At 38.5% G+C, this 26,953-nt stretch overlaps 1 pseudogene; it reads right to left on the bottom strand.

Moving 5' to 3' along the window:
* Positions 1-25,667, bottom strand: LOC149007583 (putative calcium-binding protein CML41; annotated as a pseudogene).
* Positions 25,668-26,953: the final 1,286 nt, after the last annotated feature.

Below are 26,953 nucleotides of genomic sequence, written 5' to 3' on the forward strand. Positions count from 1 at the left end.
TTAAGCCATCATCAGGTTAAATTCATGAAAATCAAGAACACAATTACCATCCAGATCGAATTTCTGAATCATAGCCTTACACTCTACATGGTATCTTTCATCTCCAAGCCGACGGAACATTTGCAACCCTTTAGGTGTAATGCACCTAGACCCTTTCTCCACTTCAAACATCTCAAATGCACTTTTAAGGTCATCATAATCTTCCCCATTCCGATCATCACGCTCCACCAACTTTGCAAAATCATCAAAATCCATTAAATTATCTCCATCTGTATCAAGATCATTGATCCCACCTTGAGCCTGGTCATGGGTTACGTAATCTCCAATGGAAGCATAGTAGGGCCTGAGTTCATCACCAGAAATTTTCCCATCTCCATCACTGTCAAAGTAACCAAATACTTGCTGAAGTTGGTCGTTTTTTGATCTGGGTGTAAGTTAAATAATAGGAGAAGAAGCTGTAAAAGAAACGGAACAAGAGATCAGAGAATGGAAGTAGGAACTTCTAGGCGCGTTACAACGTCGCTTTCCTTAAGACGTAATTCGCCCTCACATCAAGGTGCTATGAGGTACTGCGAACCGTTTCCTAGGATACAAAGAAGCCCAACTTCGAGTTGAATCTCTCAAGTTTTGCTAAGACTTCGGGATTTTCGTATACTTTGCTGTTGTGAAGCTAGAAGGTTTTTATAGGCATTGAGGTGCCTCTATTGAACAGTTCATGACTCTGTTCGTATGGGTGCACCTCTCTGTAGGGATACGAATGCTGACGTTCAAATATGAGCCGTCGGATTGTTCGGCCGCACGATCTAACGGTCCATATTGAACCATCAAAACTATATTTATGGATCTACTTCCATCGCCCTAGATCTACCGTTGATCAAAACACATGGTTCAGATCTGATCTTGCAGTGCGTGTGCCACAAACGCCTAAATAGCCCATGCCGTGCGTAGTGCGCTCGGACGATATACCGTCCTCGATCATACACTACACACGCACTAGCATGTCTCATTATTATAAATTAAAGTTAATAGGTGGTACCTATTAATTAACCTGGATTCCGACACCTCAGTTTCCAATATGGGACTATATAATAAAACACTTTCCTAAAATAAATTAAGGAAAGTTTTCTGCACTTACAAATCCAATAAAATGAAACATATTTTATTATATTAAAAATAATACAACATTCCCCCACTATTTTCAATATAATGAAAATTAGTACACAACAACTGGGAACCAAATGCTTAAATGGTAGGTGTACTTAGAGTTGAACCTCCACTTAGTGAAATCCATCAAGGCTAATCAGAAGTATACAGTGGACAAGTCTTTGAACTGGTAATTCTATGATGATAAGATGGACGTATCTCACACACTTGAATTCTTCTCCGATTACTCTTCAATAAGCAGACACTGATAAGGCCATGTGTCTCTATCCCGGTATCATGAGTGCCTTAGAGTCTAAGCCCAAACTCAACTGAAGCGGCATCACTTCATGCACTCACTTAGGTAGATCTATCAGAAGTGTCATAATAAACACCTCAACAAGAATTGTTATAGATCTATTAAGAGCATATAGCTCATCCTCCATCTACATTACAGGAACCAAGCACTACTTTATGGGATGGTATATAATTAGTGCTTCCAGACCACTCCATACAGAGTACTTTACTCATTGAACTCAAATTTGATATCTCAAGTATTGAGACGAGTTTCCTCTGTTGGTGATCTTAGGAAATGGGCTTAAGACCCATCCCTCTTGCAGTATTTTTGACCAAATCCCTTGTAAGACCTTTTGTCAATGGATCTGCCAAATTTTGATTTGATCTTACAAAATCGATGGTAATTACTCCATCAACTATCAACTGCCTCACTAAACTATGTCTAAGTCCAATATGTCTTGACTTTCCATTGTAAATCTGGCTATATGCTCTAGCCAAGGTTGCTTCACTATCACAATGAAGCGATATTGGTGGCATGGGTTTTGGCCATATTGGAATTTCTATCAATAAATTCCTAAGCTATTCTGCTTCTTTACTACCAAAAGCTAACGCCACGAACTCTGCTGCCATAGTAGAATCAGCAATACAGGTTTGCTTCTTTGAACCCCAAGATATTGCACCCCCACTAAGGGTGAATATCCCACCACTTGTGGATGAGTGGTCTTCACTGTCTGTTATCAAACTAGCATCTGTGAACCCTTCAAGAACAGTAGTAGGATACCCACTGTATCTTAAGCCATAACTAGTTGTTCCTTTTAGGTATCTAAAATTTCTAAAGACAACTTTCCAGTGTAGGTTACTAAGGTTACTAGTGTACCTACTAAGTTTTCCTACAGCATATGTTATGTCTGGTCTTGTACTGGTCATTGCATACATTAGACAACCAATAGCACTAGCATAGTCTGTTTGAGACACGGCTCTTCCATCATTTGGTACTAACTTGACACTGGAGTCAAAAGGTGTACTAACAGGTGAACAATCTAAATGGTTGAATTTCTTCAACACTTTCTCAATGTAATGAGATTGTGTCAGGATTAACCCATCACCATGTTTGATTATTCTAATGCCCAAAATGACATTAGCTTCACCCATATCTTTCATATCGAACTAGCAGACAAATACTTTTTAGTAGTTTATACTTGTTCTAAATCAGTACCAAATATAAGTATGTCATCAACATATAAACAAATTATCACACCTTTTCCTCCAGAAAACTTGCTATACACACATTTGTCGGACTCATGTATTTTAAACCCATTTGACAGTATTACTTTTTCAAACTTCTCATGCCACTGTTTCGGTGTTTGTTTGAGTCCATATAGTGATTTCACTAACTTACAGGCCTTGTGCTCCTGTCCCTTCACAACAAACCCTTCAGGTTGTTTCATATAAATTTCTTCATCTAATTCACCATTTAGAAATGCTGTTTTGACATCCATTTGGTGAATGACAAATTTATATATAGATGCCAATGCAACTAACACTCGAACAGTAGCAATCCTAGCCAATGGAGCATAAGTATCAAAATAATCTATGCCATCCTTTTGAGTGAAACCTTTCGCCACTAACCTTGCCTTAAATTTATCAATGGTTCCATCAACCCTTAATTTTCTTTTTAAAATCCACTTAGACCCTATAGTTTTAGAGCCAGGGGGTAAATCAACTAATTTCCAAGTATTATTTCCTATGATGGAGTCCATTTCATCATTTATGGCCTCTTTCCATAAAGCAGCATCCTGTGATTCATAGCTTCCTCATATGTTTTAGGATCTATCACTACATTTAAAGATAATAAGGTTTGATCTGGGCCAAAAGATTTTTCAGTCCTTTGCTTTTTACTTCTCCTTGGTTCTGCATTAGGTGTTTAAGACTCTTCATTTATATCTCTCACAGTTAAAGAACTTGTGGTCCTAGGAATGGAAGAGAATCTGGTTTCATCAAAAATGGCATCTCTTGACTCAATAATAGCGTTCAACTTTATTGAGTGATGAGGTTCAATAACCATGAACCTATATGCTTTGCAAGCATATCCTAAGAAAATGCACTCAACACCTCTTTCACCTAGTTTCTTCCTTTTTGGTTCTGGAATTTCCACAATAGCTCTACAGCCCCAAATCCTAAGGTACACCAAATTTGGTTTTCGTTTCTTCCAAAGTTCATATGGGGTCTTTGGGCTCTTCTTGAAAGGAACTCAGTTTCGTATATGACAAGCTGTTAATAACGCTTCACCCCAGAAACCACTACTTAAACCAGAATAGGACATCATAGCATTCACCATTTCCATTAAAGTCCTATTTTTCCTTTCTGCCACACCATTTTGTTGAGGAGAATAAGGTGTTGTAACCTCATGTACTATGCCCACAATTTTAAAGTATTCAGGGTCATAGTATTTCCCACCCCTATCACTCCTATGACATTTGATGGTTGTCTTACAAAAATTCTCAGACTCACTTTTAAATATTTTAAAATATTTCAAAACTTCATTTTTGGCATTCAAGAGATATACTGTCACATCCTCCCAGCCGGTACCCTATCTGGCATACCCGAGAGTGTGATCCACAGCCCGAAGATCAGGTATCGAGTAATCAACCTCCCACATAAACAATAACATAATCATGAACAATCATAATAAAAATGCGGAAGATAAACCATAGATTCAATAAGGAAAGAATGAATCATATATAAATCAGAGTACTAGATATAATCAGAGTGTCAAAACAGATAAGTAAAGTGAGGCAAAATCCCACTCTACAACCAGCGGAAAAGTAGTTCTAAAAGAGAATAAACTAGACAAAATCTAATCCCAGTAGCAAGTACAATGGGTAACTAAATTGTTCTCCACTTTATAGACAACATCCCTATAAGTGTAAATCTCATAAACAGCACAAGGACGCTTCCACTCAATGGTCGGACTAAGCATCGTACGGAGCATAACCACTCGCAGGATCTTCAGTGTAATTGTTGTAACCGCAATCACCTTCCTGGAGATATGCCTCTTCGCCTTGCGCTTCTTCATAGGGGCCGTCATAATATTCAGTACCTGCAGAATAGTCTAACAAACATTGTACAATAAAGGAATGAGTTTCAAAGAAACTCAGTAAGGCAGTTAAATCCATAATAACATAAATGGCAGGATTTCAGAACAAACATAAATGCAATATGATATGAGACAAGCAATGAATGAATGAATCTAACTCTATGTATGCTGGTCTCTATTGGCAGACATGCTTTAAGTCATAGCACCGTACTTCTTTAGGAAGGTCTCAATCACTCATCATCAGTTGGTAATGGGTCCGACATCCCTCGGGACATTCCATGGCTGGGGGTATAGGTCACCACTCTCTCACATCACCATTGGTCTAAGTACCGGCGCATGTCAGGGTTAAGCCTAGCCAAATGCAAGTCTTCTACTTAGTTACATCAAGTCAGATCCGGATACGTCCATTCCTCGTCCCTGACGATCCTTTCCGGTATCCTTCACACTAGAGTCCTCATAGTCCCTGACTACGGACTCATCAACCCTATTGATCATCCACATATGGTAAACGGGAAGCTCTCACGTCCTCTCATGGGTTGGTTACCGGTCTTGAGCGCCCGTGAGCCCAAGTCTAACCATATGCAACCCTACCAATAAATGGCCCCCACAATGTGATTCCTGTCCTCTCACGGGTTGGTTACCGGTCTTGAGCGCCCATGAATCCCCATTGCTACCACGGGTCGTTCGGTCTCAATACCCCTCCGATTAGGGTCTGACATAACAGGACATCCTAGCCAAACACTACTAGACAATCCTAAATATGTCATCCAACAGTTTAGGAAGGTGTCCATAGGGCATCTCCGAAAACATCCCATAATATTCCCGTAGTAGTCCAAGGATAGAAGTGTCAAAAGGACACCTCTCCTTTCCAAACCATACTTAAGCATACACATGCATCAATTCATACCATCACATATATGGTAACTTCATATATGGAAAGAAATCAATAATTGCAATCACTTTGTATATAATTGGTAAGTAAATCATACATGAGTCAATTCAATATGAATAAGTAATGCTACTGTAATCAAAGTTATGCAACAGTAGTATATCATTGTAAGAATATAATTAAGGAAACATATCAATGATATTCAAATATAGAAACTAGATTCATGCTATCTATGCAATTAAGGAAATAACCATCCTTACCTTTTATAACTCGCAAAGGAATCCTAAGAAATCAAGTAAGATCTTGGCAAACTTGAGAAGAAGGTCCTAAACAAGTGCATACAACATATTAGGAAAGATCCCTAACAGAAAAGATACCAAAACATCCAACACAGACCAATTCTAGAGTTGCTGTACTCATTGGTCGAGTGGATTGGTCGATTGGTCCAGTCGACCAATGCAGACAGTAGCCTAAAAAAACAGAGTTTTAAGATATAAAATCCGAATTTTGTGGTTCAAAAGGGTACTAATCAAGGGGTAAGCTACATCAGTAGTATCCTAACATATAGTGGACCTCAAAACACTAATCCAATCAAGCCATCAAGATCCAAATTAGGAAACAAAAAGTTACCATAATTAGATCAACCATGGATCTTGAAGAATTCAAGGTAGAAATCAAAGACAAGAACAATAGGAGGATGGATCATTGCTTCAGGTAAAGGTATCATGAAAAGCATACTTAGATCTTCAAGGAAATAGGCTTAAAAGCATAAATCTAAATAAGGAAACAAAACCTACCATATATGTAACTATCATGATTCATGAAGAAAACATGGTATGGTAGAAGAGAACAACTAGAGATTGATAGATCATGGATCATGAAAAGAAAACACAGCAATTGACTACTAACATGATCAATATAGAAGATCCAAGGAGATCAGAATTCAAATCAGAAGTTAAACAAAGACTAGATCATAGTTTGATCATGATTCCTTCAAAAGCTTGCAATGATCATGGTTAAGATCATTGTTCTAGCCATTAATCCTTAGGATGATCATGAGAGACAAGTCCAGAGATGTTTGCAACAGAGAATGCAGCATCTCCTCTACTGTCTTAACTCAAAAAGGAAAGAAAATAAGAGATGGAGGAGAAGAAGAGAGTATAGACATACCTTTTGATGCAAAAGGAAGAGTTTCGACGAAGATCCGTCAAGAAAATCACCAAGGATGCAAGGGAGATGACTTGCAGAGGTCTTTGGTTCGTTCCAAAGAGTTTGGAGGCAGCAAATATGAAGTAGACTCGAGATTGGACTTAAATAGAACAAGCAAGACCTAATTGCCAAAGACAGCACTCATTGGTCGAGTGGATTGGTCGACTGGTCCAGTCGACCAATCAGTCGACCAATGCTGACAGCAATTCCAAGATAGGGAATTGAAGACCCAGATCAAATCCAATCCTAAAGGGGTTTTGCACACATAACAAATGACTTACCTAATAGGTAGAAATGCCTTCAAACCATGATAGAGAGCACTCCAAGTCCATCAACTAATCCGATCTTCATCAAGATTCAGTTTCCATAAATAGAACTTCATCATCAACTCTCATGGATTCAAAGCCAGACACCAAGTCCTCCATTGGGATGGCCCAAAGCTGACTTCTTACTTTACTTCGGGTCACTGGACCTACAAATAACAAGGTTTCTGGGTCAAGGTTAGGGCTGGGTTTTACATATACATAGCAGAATTTGAAAAAATAATCAATAAATGTTACAAAGTATTTCTTTCCTCCTCAAGTAGGGGTACTGTGGAGATCACAAATTTCACTATGTACCAAATCTATAAAGTTAGAATCTCTATTCACATTAGGAAAAGGCTTCCTAGTAATCTTAGTCAGCATGCATGTTTTGCAATTATCTACATCATGGTTAACTTTAGGAAGCAAGTCTAGTTTAACCATATCATTCATTTTACAAAAATTCACATGTCCTATGCGCCAAAAACTTGTTGCTTGTATCTCAAGATATTACGCAAGTATACGTATCGCAATCAAGTAATAAATGATAAGTACAGTCTCGATCCCACGGAGAATTATATCCTTAACTTTCAATGTAAAAGTAAAATTGATTTAAATGAAATTAACAAGGTTGATTGGTAATTAACTAACTAAATACTCAAATGACAGGTAAAGAAAACTAAGGAACTAAGATGTAGATTAAGCAATGGAAGAAACTTAAATGAGTGACAAGTGTGTTAGGAATCAAGTTTCCCTTCCCCTGGATTTTATAACACAAATACTAAAGCAATACTACAACCCCAAGATAAATCAAGAACTTGGAATGAATGGCAATATGGTATTTTCCAATACACATAAGCTAGCATCCTAAATCAACATCTGCATATTCCTATGAAGAATTGAATTAAGAATGCAATTTAAACCCAATCCAATCAATGGTAATGTGAGGTAATTGGGTATTCCTACCCAACCTACTAATTAACACAACCTAATTAAAGATGATGCTAACTCACACAATTCAACAAACACCTAGACTTCATTAATTTTCCAATTAATGAAATCATAACATTCATTCAAGAAAGATCATTCAATAACTGAAATTAGTCAATATAACATGCTGAATTCATTAACAATAAAGTGGATTGCAATAAAACTAAAGAACACATGATTAGTTACATATCAAAATTCAGGTTTAGGTACTACTATCATCCCAACACAGCTAAGCTTTAGCCCATAACAGAATTCAAATGCATAAAACCAAGTATAGTTGACATGAGATTAGAAAATAAGAAGATAGAGTTATAAAAACAAGAATAAACTAAGGCTTCAATGCTTCCACATGAGCTCCAGCTTTCTTCTTCAGCAAATCAGCAACTCCAGCAGCTCCTTGCTTCCACAAGAGCTCCAGCATTCGTTCTCTACCTCCTTCCTCTCAGCCAAGTCTCTCTTCCACCCTTGGTCGAATGTCTCCTCCTCTCCTCCTTGCCTCTCTTCTCTTTCTTCCATAAATGTCTTCAATCATTAGGTTAGATTCTGGCCATAGGATTAGAACTTTCCTCCTGAGATCAAGGGCTGAAAACCATCATGTATTTACAAGAATTTAGTCCACTTAAGTTAGCCCTTTTTGGTCAATTCCATTTGAATTGGATCTGAGAATATTCTGCTCCGTTGTTGTAGCAATGCAGCAACAACTCTACAACAAAGTTAGAGGACATGTTCTTCTATTATGAATCTTCACCTACATGTTCAAGAGAAAGAGAAACAGTCAAATTCATCCATAAAAAGAAGGGAAATTCATGCAATGGTGACAAAAATGAACTAAACAAAATGCAACATGTTAAGACTAAATAAGACAACACCTAATGAATACTATCACTAAAACAAAGACAAAATACTCCTAAATCAAGCCATCTCAAGTATAAAAGTTATAAATCTTAACTCTATTTCATAGAGTTATCAACCATGCCATAAAGAAAATGAACCAAGCATGTAAGCAGAATTATTCACTTTATTCATTGAAACAGGAACAATGTTTAACTTAAACATACCCTCATACAGATATCCTTTCCCCACAAAGAAACCACCTTTGGTCAAAATAAATTTATCTGACTTAAATACAAGTTTGAACCCAAATTTACTTAAAAGACTTGCAGACACAAGGTTCTTCCTAACTTCTGGGACATGGTAAACATCTGTCAGAGTGAGGGTTTTTCCAGAGTTGAACTCAAGTTGCACTTTCCCTTTTCCTTTCACTGTAGCAGTGGAAGCGTTTCCCATATAGAGAATACTCCCCCACCTTCTTTTGACTTATACTCAGAAAAGAAACTTCTGTCATTACAGACATGTCTGGTAGCACCAGAGTCGACCCACCAGGAAGTATCAACACCAAAAACATTAGCTTCAGAAATCATAGCCACTAGGTTCTCCTTATGGTTGTTCTTGTCATCTGATTTATCTGATTTCTTCTTCAGAAGTCGACATTCCTTCTTGGTATGACCCATCTTGCCACAGTGATAACAGGGACCCTTTTTCTTCGGATCAAACTTTTGTTTCTTGTTGGGATTAGAACTTGAGCTCCCCTTCCTCTTCATTTTACCTTTGTCAGAATCTTTCTTCTCTTTAGGGTCTTTGCCTTCCTCCACTACAAGAACTTTAGAGGTATTAGTTTTATCACGGATTCTGTCCTCTTCTTCAATCTGCATATCACTCTCTAGTTCTGCAAGAGTGACATCTTTTCCTTCTTGTGCTTCAGACTTTTCCTATAGTCTTTCCAGGAGGAAGGCAGCTTGTCTAAAATGGCTGAGACAACAATGCTTTCATCCATTTTCATACCATGTTTGGAAAATTGATTGAGGATTTGTTTTATTTCAAAAAACTGTTCCATCACTTTTCTATTATCTACCATAGTGTATCAAAAAATCTTACTTGCAAGGAACTTCTTGCTCGTTGCATCTTCCACTAGATAGGTGTTCTGCAAAGCATCCCATATCTCTTTTGTAGACTGCTTCTCATGGTGCATGTCGAACAGAGTGTCGACAGAGAATTGCAAATATGACCTTTGCAGCAGTAGTCACCAGTCTCCCACTTTTTCCTATTTCGCGTCTCTACGACTATTTTGTTCTCTTTCTCTTCTGGTTTGGGTGTCGTCAGTACATACACTACACTTAATTGACTCAACAGGAAATGCATCTTCTTCTGCCAGCACTTGAAATTAGTTCCATCAAAACGATCCAACTTGATGATGTCCATCGCAAGTTGCTTCAGTGACTGTGCCATCTCAAAAAAGCAATTACATCTTAAGATTGTAAAAGAAACGGAACATGAGATCACAGAATGGAAGTAGGAACTTCTAGGCACGTTACAATGTCGCTTTCCTTAAGACGTAATTCGCCCTCACATCAAGGGGCTATGAGGTACTGCGAACCATCTCCCATGATACAAAGAAGCCCAACTTCGAGTTGAATCTCTCAAGTTTTGCTAAGCATTCGCAAAACTCAAGAACAGAGAAGACTTCGGGATTTTCGTATATTTTGCTGTTGTGAAGCTAGAAGGTTTTTATAGGCATTGAGGTGCCTTTACTGAACAGTTCATGACTCTGTTCGTATGGGTGCACCTCTCTGTAGGGATACCAATGTTGACATTCAAATATGAGCCGTCGGATCGTTCGGCCGCATGATCTAACGGTCCATATTGAACCATCAAAACTATACTTATGGATCTACTTCCATCGCCCTAGATCTACCGTTGATCAAAACACATGGTTCATATATGATCTCGCTGTGCGTGCGCCACAAACACCTAAACAGCCCACGCCGCACGTGCGCTAGCGCGCTCGGACGGTATACCGTCCTCGCTCATACACTGCACAAGCATTGGCATGTCTCATTATTATAAATTAAAGTTAATAGGTGGTACCTATTAATTAACCTGGATTCCGACACCTCGGTTTCCAATGTGGGACTATATAATAAAACACTTTCCTAAAATAAATTAAGGAAAGTTTTCCGCACTTACAAATCCAATAAAATGAAACATATTTTATTATATTAAAAATAATACACAGAAGCACTACGAGGGGTTGACATGTTTTATTTGGAAGGAAGAAGTCGAGGGAGGCTTAGCTTGAAACTCTTGTTGGATAACCATCTTGATGGTGATGATGGCTTTGAAATAGTAGTGCTAGCTGAAGCTTCTTCAAACTTTCTTTACAAATGTTAGCCAAAATTGATAATATAATGAGGGGAATCAAAGAATTAAGAGAAGATCCGGAAAGACAGAACTTGAACCGAAAAAGAAGAGTAAAGGAAAACCGTCGAGGCGCGTCAGACGCTTTCCTTAAAACAGATTTGTCCCCTCTACAGTGTGCTTGAGGATTCAACGGACATCTGTCTCCCAGGATACAACGACGAACAACGATGTACTTAGCACAAAGTATATCGCAACGACGAACTTGACATGTTCCTTCCTTCTATCACCACACGATTCAAACACGAAACCAAACTCGAAGCCAAACTCAAAACAAAACTCACAAACGTTTTAAGAAGACCCTTAAAACACACTTAGCATTCTTCTTAAGTCATAAAATAAAACACAACACAACACAACAACCATCTTCACCAAGGAGGGGTCCCTATTTATTAATAGCCAAGCTAGAAACGAGAAGTTTCTTGGAAATCAAGAGTCCCCAAAACCCTCCATAATTATGTTAGGGAAATGAGAAGTTTGTTGTTAGGAAATAGAAGGTCCCCTAACCTCCATTCATGAATTCTCCTTGGGAGATGAAACACCCATAGTCCATAGGTATTCCCATAACCCTTCATTCATGACCTCTCTCTTAGTGCAATGAATCACCAAATAGTCCATTGGTATTCCATGCACTTATTTCCACAAATTCATTTATTTCCACAAACTCTCCATATGAATGATTTTCATTCACATTCACTCATGCTCAAAGAGCATATTCCAACAATCCCCCACATGAATGAAAATGACGATGAAAAACAAAATAAACAACGACCGACAAGGTGATAGAATTCTACGGTGAAAGCCTGCATAGGATAGGTAGGTTTTGCCTTTGAACCTTCCCTTGTGAAAGTATATTTACTTTACTAGCTGATCAGTAGACGCGATGCCCTTGAACTGTTCTTCCATTTGTGTAAATGATGATATACTCCACACAGACATTCCCCTGACACAATTACAGTTCTCATGGTTGTGTCCATTTTGGCCGTGGACATCGTCTTGGTTCTGCGAGAGTTTCTAGAGAATTGAGCCCTCACAATTCTCCTTTGAAGCGGCCCCTCTTCTCTCTCACATAGGTGATTTCTTACTTAAGAGTAACCCGCATTACTCCGCTCGGATCCAACGTTTGTCCAATGCGTAAGAATCATTAAAAGCATAAGCTTAACCTATTCCATACGGGTATCACTGTTTTCATCTTAGGAATGGGTAGAGGATGAACCCCCACAGTGATCTTACTGGTTCATTACAGTTTAGTTGTCCTATTGAACCTAGATCTGGGATCTCCAGTCAACTAGGTTAGGTTTCCACTGTAATCAACATATTCATCATAGGCTTGAGTCCCATTCCTCTTGATGTTTGTTTAACTTGATCTCAACTCAACCTTTGGTCAGTGGATCTGCAATCCTTTTCTTTTGACCTTACATAGTCACGTGTCATGACTTTATTCGAGATCAAATAGCCAACAGTATTATGTCAACGACATCTGAGTCTTGACTCACTGTTATACATCACATTCTGCATTCTCTCAATAGAAGCTTAGCTATACATATAGCAGGCATAAGAGATGCTAGAAACCAAAACAAATTTCATTTGCTCGTGTTACTTCGAGATATATTGTCACATCCACCCAGCCGGTACCCTATCTGGCATACCCGGGATGTGATCCACAGCCCCGAAGATCCATAGTTCAAAGACCACATCAGCCACATCGACAATAATACAATTATGAACAATCAATATTAAGCTACAATCAATAAAATAGAATTCAGGAATAAGATATCAAGGATAATCAGAGTGCGGAAATAAATATCAAATCAGATAAATTAAGAAGGCAGTGGGCGGAATCCACTCCTTCACCAAGCGGAAGTGAGGTCAAAATTTAGTTAAGTACAAGTCTCAAGTTATGAAGATAAGTTAAAGTTATTACAATTCTTCTAAGTTTAATTATCACAAAAAGAAGGGGTAACTACTCATAAGTCTCCTCCACAATGGATATGTCCTCTTCAAAGGGGAGGACCATGGAGATCCAACATGACTGCTGTGAAACCCAGCCCTAACCTTGACCCGGAAACCCTGTTGTTTGTAGGTTCGACAACCCGAAGTAAAGCAAGAAGTCAGCTTTGGGCCATCCCAGTGGAGGACTTGGTATCTGGCTTTGAATCCATGAGTGTTGATGACGAGGTTCTATTTTTGGAAACTGAATCTTGATGAAGATCGGATTAGTTGATGGACTTGGAGTGCTCTATATCATGGTTTGAAGGCATTTCTACCTATTAGGTAAGTCACTTGGTGTGTGTGCAAAACCCCTTTAGGTTTGGATTTGATATGAGCCTTCAATTCCCTGTTTTGAAGTTGCTGAACTGATTGGTCGACTCATTGGTCCACTGGACCAGTCGACCAATCCAATCGACCAATGGTTCTTTTTTTGCTAATTAGGTCTTGCTTGCTCTATTTTAGTCCAATCTCGAGTCTACTTCGTATTTTCTACCTCCAAACTCTTTGGAACGAACCAAAGACCTCTGCAAGTCATTTCCCTTACACTCTTGGTGTTTATCTTGACGGATCTTCATCAAAACTCGTGTTCTTACACAAAAAGGTATGTTTACACTCTCTTCTTCTTCTTCTTCATCCTTGTTTTCTTTCCTTTTTGAGTTGAGACAGTAGAGGAGATGCTGCATTCTCTGTTGCAAACATCTCTGAACTTATCTCTCATGATCTTCCTAAGGATTAAAGGCTAAGGCAACGTCCGTAATCATGATCATTGCAAGCTTTTGAAGGAATCATGATCTAAATCATGATCTCGTCTTCGTTTATCTTTGCTTTAAATTCTGATGTTCTTAGATCTATTATATTGATCATATTAGTAGTCAATCGCTGTGTTTTCTTTACATAATCCATGATCTATCAATCTCTAGTTGTTTTTCCTCTATCATACCATGCTTTCTTCAAGAATCATGACTGATACATCTATGGTAAGTTTTGTTTCCTTATTTAGATTCATGTTCTTAGATCTATTTTCTTGAAGATCTAAGTATGCCTTCCATGATATCTTTATCAAAATCAATGATTCATTCTCCTATTGTTCTTGTCTATGATTTGTATTTTGAATTCTTCAAGAACCATGATTGATCTAATTATGGTAACTTTTTGTTTCCTAATTTGTAACTTGAAAACTTGATTCGATTAGTGTTTTGAGGTCCCCTATATGTTAGAATACTACCAATGTAGTTTACCCCTTGTTTAGTACCCTTTTGAACCACCAAATTCGGTCTTTATTCTTAAAACTCTGATTTTGTAGGCCACTGTCTCCATTGGTCGACTGATTGGTCGACTGAAACAGTAGACCAATCCAATTGACCAATGAGTACAGCAACTCCAGATTTGGTCTATTTTGGATGTTTTGATGTCTTTTCTGTTAGGGATCTTTCCTAATATATTATATACACTTGTTCAGGACCTTCTTCTCAAGTTTGTCAAGATCTTACTTGATTTCTTAAAATTCCTTTGCAAGTTATAAAAGGTAAGGATGGTTACTTCCTTAACAACATAAATTGCATATCTTAGTTTCTATATTTGAATCTTGTAATTTATTTCTTTAATTAGATTCTTACAATATTATACTACTGTGGTACTGTCTTGATATCGTAGCATTACTTGTTTATATTAAATTGACTCATGTATGATTTACTTACCAGTTATACACAAGTTGAATGTAATTATTGATTTCTTTTCATATATGAAGTTACCATATATGTGATGTTATGGATTTATGTTTGTGTATGCTTAAGTATGGTTTGGAAAGGAGAGGTGTTCCTTTTGACACTTCTGTCCTAGGACTACTACGGGAATATTATGGGATGTTTCCGGAGCTGCCCTTTGGACACCTTCCTAAACTGTTGGATGACATATTTAGGACTGTCTAGTAGTGTTTGGCTAGGATGTCCCGTTATGTCAGACCCTAATCGGAGGGGTATTGAGATCGAATGACCCGTGGTAGCAATGGGGATTCATGGGCGCTCAAGACCGGTAACCAACCCGTGAGAGGACAGGAATCACATTGTGGGGACCATTTATCGGTAGGGTTGCATATGGTTAGACTTGGGCTCACGGGCGCTTAAGACCGGTAACCAACCCGTGAGAGGACGTGAGAGCTTCCCGTTTACCATATGTGGATAACCAATAGGGTTGATGAGTTCGTAGTCAGGGACTATGAGGACTCTAGTGTGAAGGATACCGGAAAGGATCTCCAGGGGCGAGGAATGGACGTATCCGGATCCGACTTGATGTAACCGAGTAGAAGACTTGCATTTGGCTAGGCTTTAACCCCGACATGCGCCGGTACTTAGACCAATGGTGATGTGAGAGAGTGGTGACCTATACCCCCCGACCATGGAATATCCCGAGGGATGAAGGACCCATTACCAACTCGATGATGAGTGAATGAGACTTTCCTAAAGAAGTACGGTGCTATGACTTAAAGCATGTCTGCCAATAGAGACCAGCATACATAGAGTTAGATTCATACATTCATTGTTTGTCTCATACCATATTGCATTTATGTTTGTTTTGTAATCCCGCCAGTTATGTTATTATGGATTTAATCGCCTTTAATGAGTTTCTTTGAAACTCATTCCTTTTGTACAATGTTTGTTAGACTACTCTACAGTGTTCGAGTATCATGACTGCTCGTATGAAGAAGCGCAAGGAGAAGAGGCATATCTCCAGGAAAGTGATTGCGGTTACGACAATTACACTGAAGATTCCGCGAGTGGTTATGCTCCGTACGATGCTTAGTCCGACCATAGAGTGGAAGCGCCCTTGTGCCATTTATGAGATTTATACTTATAGGGATATTGTCTATAAGATTGAGAACAATTTAGTTACCTATTGTACCTGCTATCGGGATTAGATTTCATTCTGTTTCTTCTCTTTTAGAACTACATTTCCGCTGGTTGTAGAGTGGGATTTCGCCTCACTTTACTTATTTGATTTAGACACTCTGATTATATTTAGTACTCTGATTTATATATGATTCATTCTTTCCTTATTTGGATCTTTGGTTTATCTGTTGCACATCGATTATTATTGTTCATGATTATGTTATTGTTTATGTGGGAGGTTGATTACTCGATACCTGATCTTCGGGGCTGTGGATCACACTCTCGGGTATGCTAGTTAGGGTACCGGCTTGGAGGATGTGACAACTGCTCCCATACAACTCCAGGGCTAACCCTGGTACGCCGGGTGATCTTCTTCGGTATGGTCACCGAAGTCTTCAATGTAGCTAGTCTCCGGATAGTAGTATGAGGTATCCGGGTCTGCCTCAGGGAGGGTGCCATCAGAGTAATCACCTGTAGAATAGCCTAACAAAATATTGCAACAGAAAAGGAATGAGTTCAAAAGAACTCTGCAAGGAAGTTATTCCACCACACATAAACCACAAGATAATCATAACATGATGCAGATGATATGAGGCATATAATGCAATATGATTTTATTTTAAGTATGCTGGTCTTCTATGGTAGACATGCTTTAAGTCATAGCACCATACTTCCTTAGGTAGTCTCAGTCACTCATCACTGGGGGAAAATGGGTCCTGCATCCCTCTCGGACAAATCCATGGTTGGGGGTTTCGGTCACCACTCTCTCACATTATCGTTTGGTCTAAGTATTGGCGCATGTCAAGGTATAGCCTAGCCCAATGCAAGTCATCTACTTAATCATATCATGTCAGTTCCAGATACGTCCATTCCTCCCCTCTCGGGATCCATTCCGGTATTTTTTACACTAGAGTCACGGATATTACTCACCGGACTCATCAACCCTATTGGTCATTGTGAGATCCCACCTAATCCTAACCTTGCTGTTGAACCAAATGCATACATACCATATGCATTGTTCGATTTATTCTCTGCTGTACAAATTGCCTAGTTTCGTTTGGTAGAAGTTTACCCCAAAGTTGATCTATTCTCTCCACGATTTCTTCTTATGCCTTACATTCCTTTTGATAGGAGGATGATCTTAAATCATTCCCATGATTGATCCTTCTATCCCTGCTGTTCTAGAGTGGATCTCCATACACTCTATAACCTTGTGAATTCTCCACATGATGATTTTGAAGAGAAATCAAGTGTGATCTTCATGATTTGTTATTCCTTCTAATTGTTTCAAGACTTCAAGCTTTTCATCCCCTATTCTTCAATCAAAGAATTGTAATCTCTCTTGTGTTGTATTGATCTACTCTTGCTATGATTTATTCTTTGAGATTGAGATTATGAAGTAGATGTTGCATCCTTGTAACATATTGATCCTTGCAACCATCTCTTCTACAATCTCCTTTCATTCTTAAAGTTTTATGATCTTCATATTAATCTTCACCATGATCCTTGTGAAATCTTCATGAAGCCATGATCATACTTTCCATTTGATTTCAAAGCATGTCAGATTTACTCCTTGTTTTCTTACAAAAAGACTTATTATTATTTGTTTTCCGTGGACTTTGGGAGAAGGAAGCCAAGATAATAGGAAAGTACCCTTGCCTTTTTGAAACAAAGTTCTCTCCCAATTTCGAGGACGAAATTATTTTAACGGGGGGAGAATGTGAAATCCAGCCCAAACCTAGCCAGGTCACCCTATCTGTTTTGGGTAAAGAAGGGTTTGTTTAAATGTTGACTTTGAAGTTGGATCGTGATTTCAATTTTGTTTAAATGTTGACTTTGAAGTTGGACCATGATTTCAGTTTTGTTTAAATGTTGATTTGAAGTTTGACCGTGATTTCAGTTTTACTATCTTTGAAAATCTTAGGAAGCCATGTCAGACCTTTCTCTTAGGGTTGATCCAATGTCCCAAAATGAGGGATGATGTCTTCGTGGGCCATCTCAGTAGAAGATATGGTGTTTGACCCAAAACCCATGGATATTGATGATGGTGTTTCCTTATGATAACCTTAATTGATTTGGTGTTGAACTACTCACTAGTGAAGAAGAACTTGGTTGATGGACCTAAAGCTTAGTTGGACCTAGTTTGAAGACATCCCTCCATACTAGGTAAGTAGTATGATGTGTTGAAAGAAGCCCATCCAAAAAAATATTGAAGTTAGGCCCATTAAATCCCAATTTTTGAACAAGCTGTCCAAGCAGTGGCATTTTGGTAATTTTCTATTTTTAAGGTTTTTAAAAGCTTTATTTCTTTTAATTTCGTGGTAAACATTCCCACTAGGTTCTAACTCTCTATGGAACGTGGAAAGGACCTTAGAACTTCCTCTTTGGCAACCAATCAATCAATAGGGTCAGTTTGGTTAGTTTGGTGAAATCCTAGTAATTCTTGGACTCTGTGTGTTATTTAAAGAGGGGGAACTCCATGTTTTTCAATCCCAATCTGTTCTAAACCATTGGAGAACGTGGGAAGATCCCTAGATCCTCTCCTTCGAAGCCAAGAAAGACCCTCAAACATCTGTTTAGATTTCTACATCGGTTTCTCTTCTAAAAGGTTAATATTCAATTCGCTTCTTCTTTAATTCATTCTTTCTTCTCTACTTCTGATATTCTGATTATGAGAAGGTTATTACACTACTGTAATAACCTCTTCTCTAACAATCTTGATGATACTTTCCCTGAATTTTCTACCTATCTTTATGATTGTGGGGAAGGTCTCATACAATTACCATGACCTTTCCTTGTGTCCTCATGATTGAGGAGTTGATCCTTGTTATTCCTTGGACCATTGGAACCAAAAGGGTGAGATTTTGAGGGGAAATGCTTGGGTAACTCTCATGAGAGGGTAACCAATTGGCAACCCTTCTATTTTCTATTAATTCATTGAATCCTCCCCAAGACTTTCTTTATTATGATTTATTTATCTTTATTCCCTAGGGTGAATCTTTATTCTCCCTAGTCTTCCCATGGGATATTAGGATTTCTTTCCTTTGAATTTATTTACATTCTTTCCTCTCATTGGTAGACCCTTCCTAATTCCATTCTTGATTTTGAAATATTAATGAGATGTTCCTTTATCTATCTTGGGTTGTTTTTGTAAGAGTTAATTATGGGTAACTCACATGGGAGGTAACCAACTCTTATGAGAGGTAACCATTCTGAGACCCTAATGTTCTTTTATCTGTTGGAAACTTCCCAACACCTTTTCAGATTGTGCATTCTTTGTTTCTTTTTCCCTAGGGTGAATCTTGATTACCCCTAGCCTTTCCATGAGAGCCATCAGTTTTGTTCTGAATCTGCGCACCGAAGAGGGGTGAATTAGTTGAAATACCTAATGAACTCCTGTGCTCAATCCGATTATATTTCCCAAAACTAGACTTCTTAATGGACTTCCAGGAGAAAACCCCACTCAATTTGACCCCATATAACCTTCCAAATCCCTGTCCGAAGTTGCTGAACTATGTCTGTCAAATCCTGCTTGCGCATCAAAGAAGATGAGCTTAGTTGGTGGACCTAATGAACTCCCATTCTTGATCTGAAAGTATCTCTGGAAACTAGACTTCTTGATTGACTCGTAGAAGAAAACCTCACTCAATTTGACCCTGTATAGCCCTCCGAATCCCTGTTTGAACCTTGTTGTCCTGATTGGACGATTCATTGGTCGATTGGACCAACAGACCAATCAACGACCAATGGTGTCTGAATTTACCAATTTGGTCCTGTCTCTTCTATTTAAGTTTAATCTCGGGAATACTCCACCTCCTATGCCTCCAAAGCCTCTGGAACGAGTTAGAACCCTAATCTAATCAATTCCCTTGCATTCCTTGGTGATCTCTCACAAGACTTGAAGTAATCTTCTTCCTCTCGCATCAAAGGTATGTCTACTCTCTTTTCTTTCTTCTCCATCTCTGATTTTCTTTCTTTAATCTGTTCTTGGCTGAGATCAGGAAGAAGATGATGCACTCTTGCAACTATCTATTCCATGATCTCATTCTATTCTTTGAGATCTATGATCATCATCATGATCTCAACCCTAGCCGAAGATTTTCTTGAAACCCTAACCCTTGCTTGAGTTCTGGAAACTCTTGTTAACCTCCCATGCGAGGGAAACCTCATGGGTAATATTTCTAGTAACCTAAACTATAATTTCTATGATTTTCTTGTTATAATTGGCAAATCATTAATTCCCTTTCATTCTGTGATCTCAACCTTTTTATGGGAACCATAAGGTTGAAACCCTAATTTCTTGGGTTAAATCAAGAACCCATCTTTTGACCATGACTTGATGATTTTATCTTCCCATATGATTCTAATACATCCTAGGAAGTTCCCCTTCGAATTTTGGATCAATCCGACTTCAAACGAAGAAGTTATGGCCAAAACGGTTTTCACTATTGCGTACTGACTCGATTGGTCGACTCATTGGTCGACTGGGTCAGTAGACCAAGACAATCGACCAATGACGACTGTAGCTTCAATTTTTGCTCAATTTGATTCGTTTGCTCTCTGATCTTTTAGGTATCTTTCCTAATGTTGTATCTATGCTTGTTAGGGGTTTATTTACCATGTTTGGTGTCTCTCTCTTTGATCTTTGGATTATCTTCGGCAATAATCAAGGTAAGGACAGTTGATTCCTTAACTACATAGATTGCTTGTTCTCTAGTTTCTACTTTATGAAACTATGAGATTACCTACTGTTATTGTATTTTAATTCTGATCTCCTACTGTGGGAACAGTAGCACTTGTTTATATCATCTTTTTCATTATTTATGTTATATGAATTACTTATTACTGCTTAATCTGATGTTGCTTTTACATTCTCTTTTATATGATGAACTACTAGTTGTGTATGTCATGACTGTTCTGAGAATGTGTTTGCTTAATTTTGGTTTGGGATTGGGAAGTGTCCTTTTGACACTTCTGTCCTTGGACATTATTGGAAATAGTATGGGATGTTCTCCGAAGATGCCCATCGACGCTTTCCTGAATCAATGGTTGTCATACCTAGGGATGTCTAGTAGTGTTTGGCTAGGATACACCCCTGTTATATCAGACCCGATTCGGAAGGGTATTGAGACCGAACGACTCGTGGTAGCAATGGGGATTCACGGGCGCTCAAGACCGGTGAGTTATATCCGTGAGAGGACGGGAATCACATTGTGGGGGCCATTTATTGGAGGGTTGCATATGGCTAGACTTGGGCTCATGGGCGCTCGAGACCGGTGAGTTATATCCGTGAGAGGACATGAGAGCTTCCCGTTTACCATATGTGGATAACCAATAGGGTTGATGAGTCCGGTGAGTAATATCCGTGACTCTAGTGGAAAGGATACTGGAAAGGATCCCGAGAGGGGAGGAATGGAAGTATCTGGACCTGACTTGATGTAACTGAGTAGATGACTTGCATTGGGCTAGGCTTTTCCCTGACATGCGCCAGTACTTATGCCAAATGGTTGTGAGAGAGTGTGTTGACTTAACCCCCTACCATGGTTTGTCCGAGAGGGATGCCGGGACCCCTTACCAATAGGAGCCATATGCGTGACCTACCCAAAGAAGTACGGTGCTATGACTTAAAGCATGTCTGCCATAGAGACCAGCATACCTAGAGTTTAGATGCATACATACATTATCTATTTCATATTGCATTGCATCTTGTTATGGTTTGCTTCCATGTTATTTATGTTGTTATGGATTAACTTGCCTTATTGAGTTTCTTTCGAAACTCATTCCTTTTTTGTACAATCTGTTGTTAGACTTCTCTAGAGGTTTGGATTTCTTTGACCGTCTATATAAGGAAGCGCAAGGTGAAGAAGATGAAGATTGAAGGAGAAGAAGAGCTGACTGAAGATGTGGATTGAATTCCTTTTGTTCCTTTTAGACTTATCATTTACTTTACTTGTATTAGCTTAGAGCTTTACTTGGATTTCAATCTACCTTCCGCATGTTTTTGTAGGGTATATTTCCGCTATACTCTACAGTTGTCTTTTGATTTGGTATCTTGTTATTCCGCACTCTGATATTCTATAGTGATCCTTCTGAGATCCTTTCTTGACTTTTATTATAAATTACTTGAACATTATGATTTGTTCTTGCTTTTGATTGTGTTATTGTGCGAAATGGATATGATCGTTCCTAAACTTGATCTTTTTGGTGGTGGATCAGACTCGGGTATGCCAGTTAGGGTACCGGCTGGGAGGATGTGACAGTCATCCACAAATGGTAAACGGGAAGCTCTCACATCCCCTCACAGATCATTTCACCGGTCTTGAGCGCCCATGAGCCCAAGTCTAGCCATTTGCAACCCTACCAATACATGGCCCCTTTCGGGTAACCGTAATGCAATTTATGTCCTCTCACGGAGTGGATATCGGTCTTGAGCGCCCACAAATCCACACCACTACCACGGGTTGTTCGGTCTCAATGCCCTTCCGAATCGGGTCTGATATGATAGGGACATCCTAGCCATACATGTAGACAAGTCCTATGTATGTCAAACAATAACCCAGGAATCGTCGATGGACACCTTCGGAGAACATCCCATACTATTCCCTCCAATGTCCAAGGACAGAAGCACCAGTAGGGTACCCCTCAATCCCAAGTTATACTTAAGTAATCACATGCCCAAGTTCATCATATCAGTTCACAAGATACAACATCATAATAAACATTCAATTCATGACATTGACATAAGTCATCATATATTGAAATTGATAAACATGATAAGACATTGAAATAACGTAATGTAAACACAAAGCTACTGTTGAAAGACATATGTAGCAAGTCTAACATGATAAGAATATGAAATAGAAACTATATTTACTAAGTTAGGGATACCAAGTCAAAATTCCACATCTTAGGTAATTATATCGATAACTATCCTTACCTTGAATCGGAGAAGAGAATGGTCCAAGATCACAAGCTAGTGGCCCAAATAGCCTTAAAGTCCTAAACAAGCATATATGAAAGGTTAGAGAAGAAATCAGAACAATTGGAGATCAAACGAATCAGAACTAGGCAAAAGTTGCGACAAGCAACTCTATTGGTCGATAGTATCGACCAATAGTATCGACCAAATCAATTCCAGGACAGCAAGCTGGCTTTTTGGATTCTTGCCCAGATTTGGTCTTCCGGGTCTCGGATTGACAGGAAACTTGGAGGATAGTCTAAGCACAACATGGGGACAATAATTATCAAGAAACTTTCATAATCCAATGGTCCATTTGGAAATCCCCAAATCGACATATTAAGGTTAAGAGTTGTAGGTCATGGCATTGGCTACATCTCAATGCAAATTAGGGGAAAACATGGGGGATTAGGTAGGGAATCGTTTAGAAGCAACATGGAACACATATGCAAGGTATAGATTAGGTTAATCATGAGCTTCATCTCAGTTTTGGTAAATAAAGCAAGTTGGTAAGCAATAAATCATGGAAATGTGTAGTTAATGATCATGAGGTGAATCAATCATAGTAATATCGGTGAAAACATCATTGTATGGGGTTTAGAAGGTTCATGGCAAGGTGTATGCAAGGTTGCAGCACCTTGGCCATGGTCCAAACAGTAAAATAGAGAAAAGATGAGTGAGAAAGTGATTAGGAGAGAGAGAGTCATACCTTTAAAGTGGAACAAGAAAGTATGAATGAGTGGTTGGCAATGATTGATGAAGAAGATGCTTCACCACTACCAAGGAGGAGTTCTTGGGAGGCTCTCCCACATTCCCAGATGTTAAAAACGCGAGAATAGGGCTCCAGTCTCGAGGAATATTCCAAGAATCTTTAAATCTGGGTTCAGCAAACTTGTTGGTCGATACCTTTGGTCGATACCTTTGGTCGATAGTATCGACCAATAGTATCGACCAAAACATATTTCTGTAGAATTTTACAGAATAGTTCAGAAACTTTAGGTTCGGACTTGGAGGGCTATACAAGGTCAAATTGCATGGGGTTTTCTCCTACAGTTCACTCAAGAGGTCTAGTTTAAGGGAGTACCTTCGGATTTTGCACCGGAGTCCGTTTGATATCCCAACTGTCTCAGTCTTCATCAGTGCGCAGATTCTAACTTAACACTGGTAATGTGCTCAAGGAAGGAGCAGCATCATCAATGTCCATAAACTGGAATCCCGACATTACGTCATCAACCAGTAGGGCCCATAAGTCCCTTCTACCACCACTTTGGGTCTTCGGACCTACAAACATAACAATGACCGGGTCGGGTCAAGGTTAGGTAAAAGCTGGATTTTACATATATAAATCTCTAGTATGAAGCTGATCAGCTATACAGTCCATTCCTACACGAGATGCTCGCCATCTAGCTTGCCTTCTAGCAAGCCTTGTAGCTTTCTTTCTAGCTTGCCTTGGAGCAAGCCTTGTAGCTTACTTTCTAGCTTGCCTTGACAATTACCAAAAGTTCCAAATTAATTAGGGAACTCAAAATACAAAACTGCCATAACAAAACAAGACTTGTACTGATGTTTCAAACATCAAAATTGGTGGAAATATCATTTGGTCCCCTTTTATTAGGACTTTAGGAAAGGAGCATCAAGCAATTTAGATAGTAGTTCATGGAGTTTCTTAACAGCTAAAGAGTCTAAGAAACTCTCTGCTCTTACCATGATATCTAAAAAATCAATTGAAGAGGATAACCTCTCAACAATAAAGTCAAGATGGCCTTTCACCATGCTTGCACCAATCAATAAGAATTTCAACCACAGCTATTGTCCACTCATTTACACCACCATTTGCAGTAAGTAATTTATCTTTCCAGAAACTCAAAAGATTATCAAGAACTAGCCCATCAAAGGTTTCCATCTTCTCATCCAGAGATTGGACTTCTTCTATTCTTTGACGCTTGGAACAAGAACCCATGTCTTATACCTTAAAGAATCTGTTTTAAGATTGTTAGCCAAAATTGATAATATAATGAGGGGAATCAAAGAATTAAGAGAAGATCTGGAAAGACAGAACTTGAACCGAAAAAGAAGAGTAAAGGAAAACCGTCGAGGAGCGTCAGACGCTTTCCTTAAAACAGATTTGTCTCCTCCACAGTGTGCTTGAGGATTCAACGGACATCTGTCTCCCAGGATACAACGACGAACAATGATGTACTTAGCACAAAGTATATCGCAACGACGAACTTGACATGTGCCTTCCTTCTATCACCACACGATTCAAAAACTGACCCACAAGAAACTTTTTAGCACCAGCATCCTTAGATCTATACTTATGGTCTAAGGACTCCCAAAGTTCCTTGGCAGAACTCTTAGGACTATACACACTATACAGTGCATCAGCCAAGCCATTCAGAACATAGTTCTGGCAAAGGAAATCAGATTGTTTCCATGATTCAATCATTTGAGCATTTGAACCATCCTTCCCATCAATAGGAGGATCCTCTTTTAAGAATCTCGCAAAATTCAAAGTTGTTAAATAAAACAACATCTTTTGTTGCCAAGTTTTGAAGTTTAGTCCAAACTTTTCAGGCTTCTCATGGTGATTTACTGGAATCGAGACCGATTGAGTCGTGGCTGCAGGAGCCTTCACATTCATGTTATCTCCCATATTTCAACCTGAACAAAATCCGAACTGCTAATGCATTTGACTCAACCTCTCCAACAGTAGGAAGACCATCTTTTAATAATCATACTAGATATAGTGTTGTTAAACAAAACAACATAATTTCTATCAAAGTTTAAGGTTCAACCCGTCAAACTTTTCCATCTATTTTCACTTACATGAAAGAGTACATAAATTAGATACCAATAGATAGCAATTCTAATTGTGGTCAATATCCAATTTCAAGACCATACTCTTTTTTGCTATTTTAAGCCAAGATACTCTATGAGTATAGGAAATTGCAATATGCATATGATTCAATAATCCCATACCAAAGTATTGGAGTTACACATATTGATCACACTAGAATATTATCTAGCCCATATGTCTATGCAATTCATTCGTTCCATAATGCAATTATAGAGCCATAAACTCCAAAACATTCTCTTTGGAAATACCAAGATAGTTTGATATAACAATCACGTGAACCAAGTAAACACATTTTTCTCATGAAAATTGTAACCCAATGAACTATTGTAGTTCCAAAAGAATCATGCCTTTAACTTTGTTATGAAACAATAAACTCAAGGCTAGCAACTTTGATCATTTAGAGTTTTTGCATCCAACCCAACAAAAGCAAATCATATTAAATAAAACATGATAAAGTTGGGTAAATACCTTGAACAAAGTATCTCACGGAAGAAAAATATTCACAAGATGAATTTAAAATCTTCTTTTTTTCCCATACTTCTTAACAGATTTTTAGTCGTCACAATTCAATACGTACTAGATGAACTAATTGAAATCATAATTTCAAAACACCTAGTATTTGAAACTAATAAGAACCAATGTAATGGTGCCTTGAGCTTGAGTAAGCAATTCTTTGGAAAAACCTTTTACTTACCCATATCTAGCACAAGAAGATGAAAAACCATATAAGCGGTACACATCATCATCTTCTCTTCCTTTCAACTTTATTTCTCCTTACATTAAATGTATAGAGAAAGTAAAGTAAATAACATTATAACCTATAATGATAGGTTAACATTTTAAACAACCAAATAAATAGATGAAAACCCATGGTAGTCATCCTTGTAAATTCATTCTCAAAATTTAAGGAAGGTTTTCATACTAAAGCAACAACCACTATGTAATATCTCAATGAGGATTATCATTAGAATTAATAAACAAGCAAACATATAACAGTCTTGTACCTGAAGCAAGCCTTGTAGCTTGCTTTCTAGCTTGCCTTGACAATTACCAAAAGTTCCGAATTAATTAGGGAACTCAAA

Source organism: Hakea prostrata, chromosome 8 (genome assembly GCF_041222555.1).
Source record: "Hakea prostrata isolate BN-2017 chromosome 8, UWA_Hpros_2, whole genome shotgun sequence".
NCBI lineage: Eukaryota > Viridiplantae > Streptophyta > Magnoliopsida > Proteales > Proteaceae > Hakea > Hakea prostrata.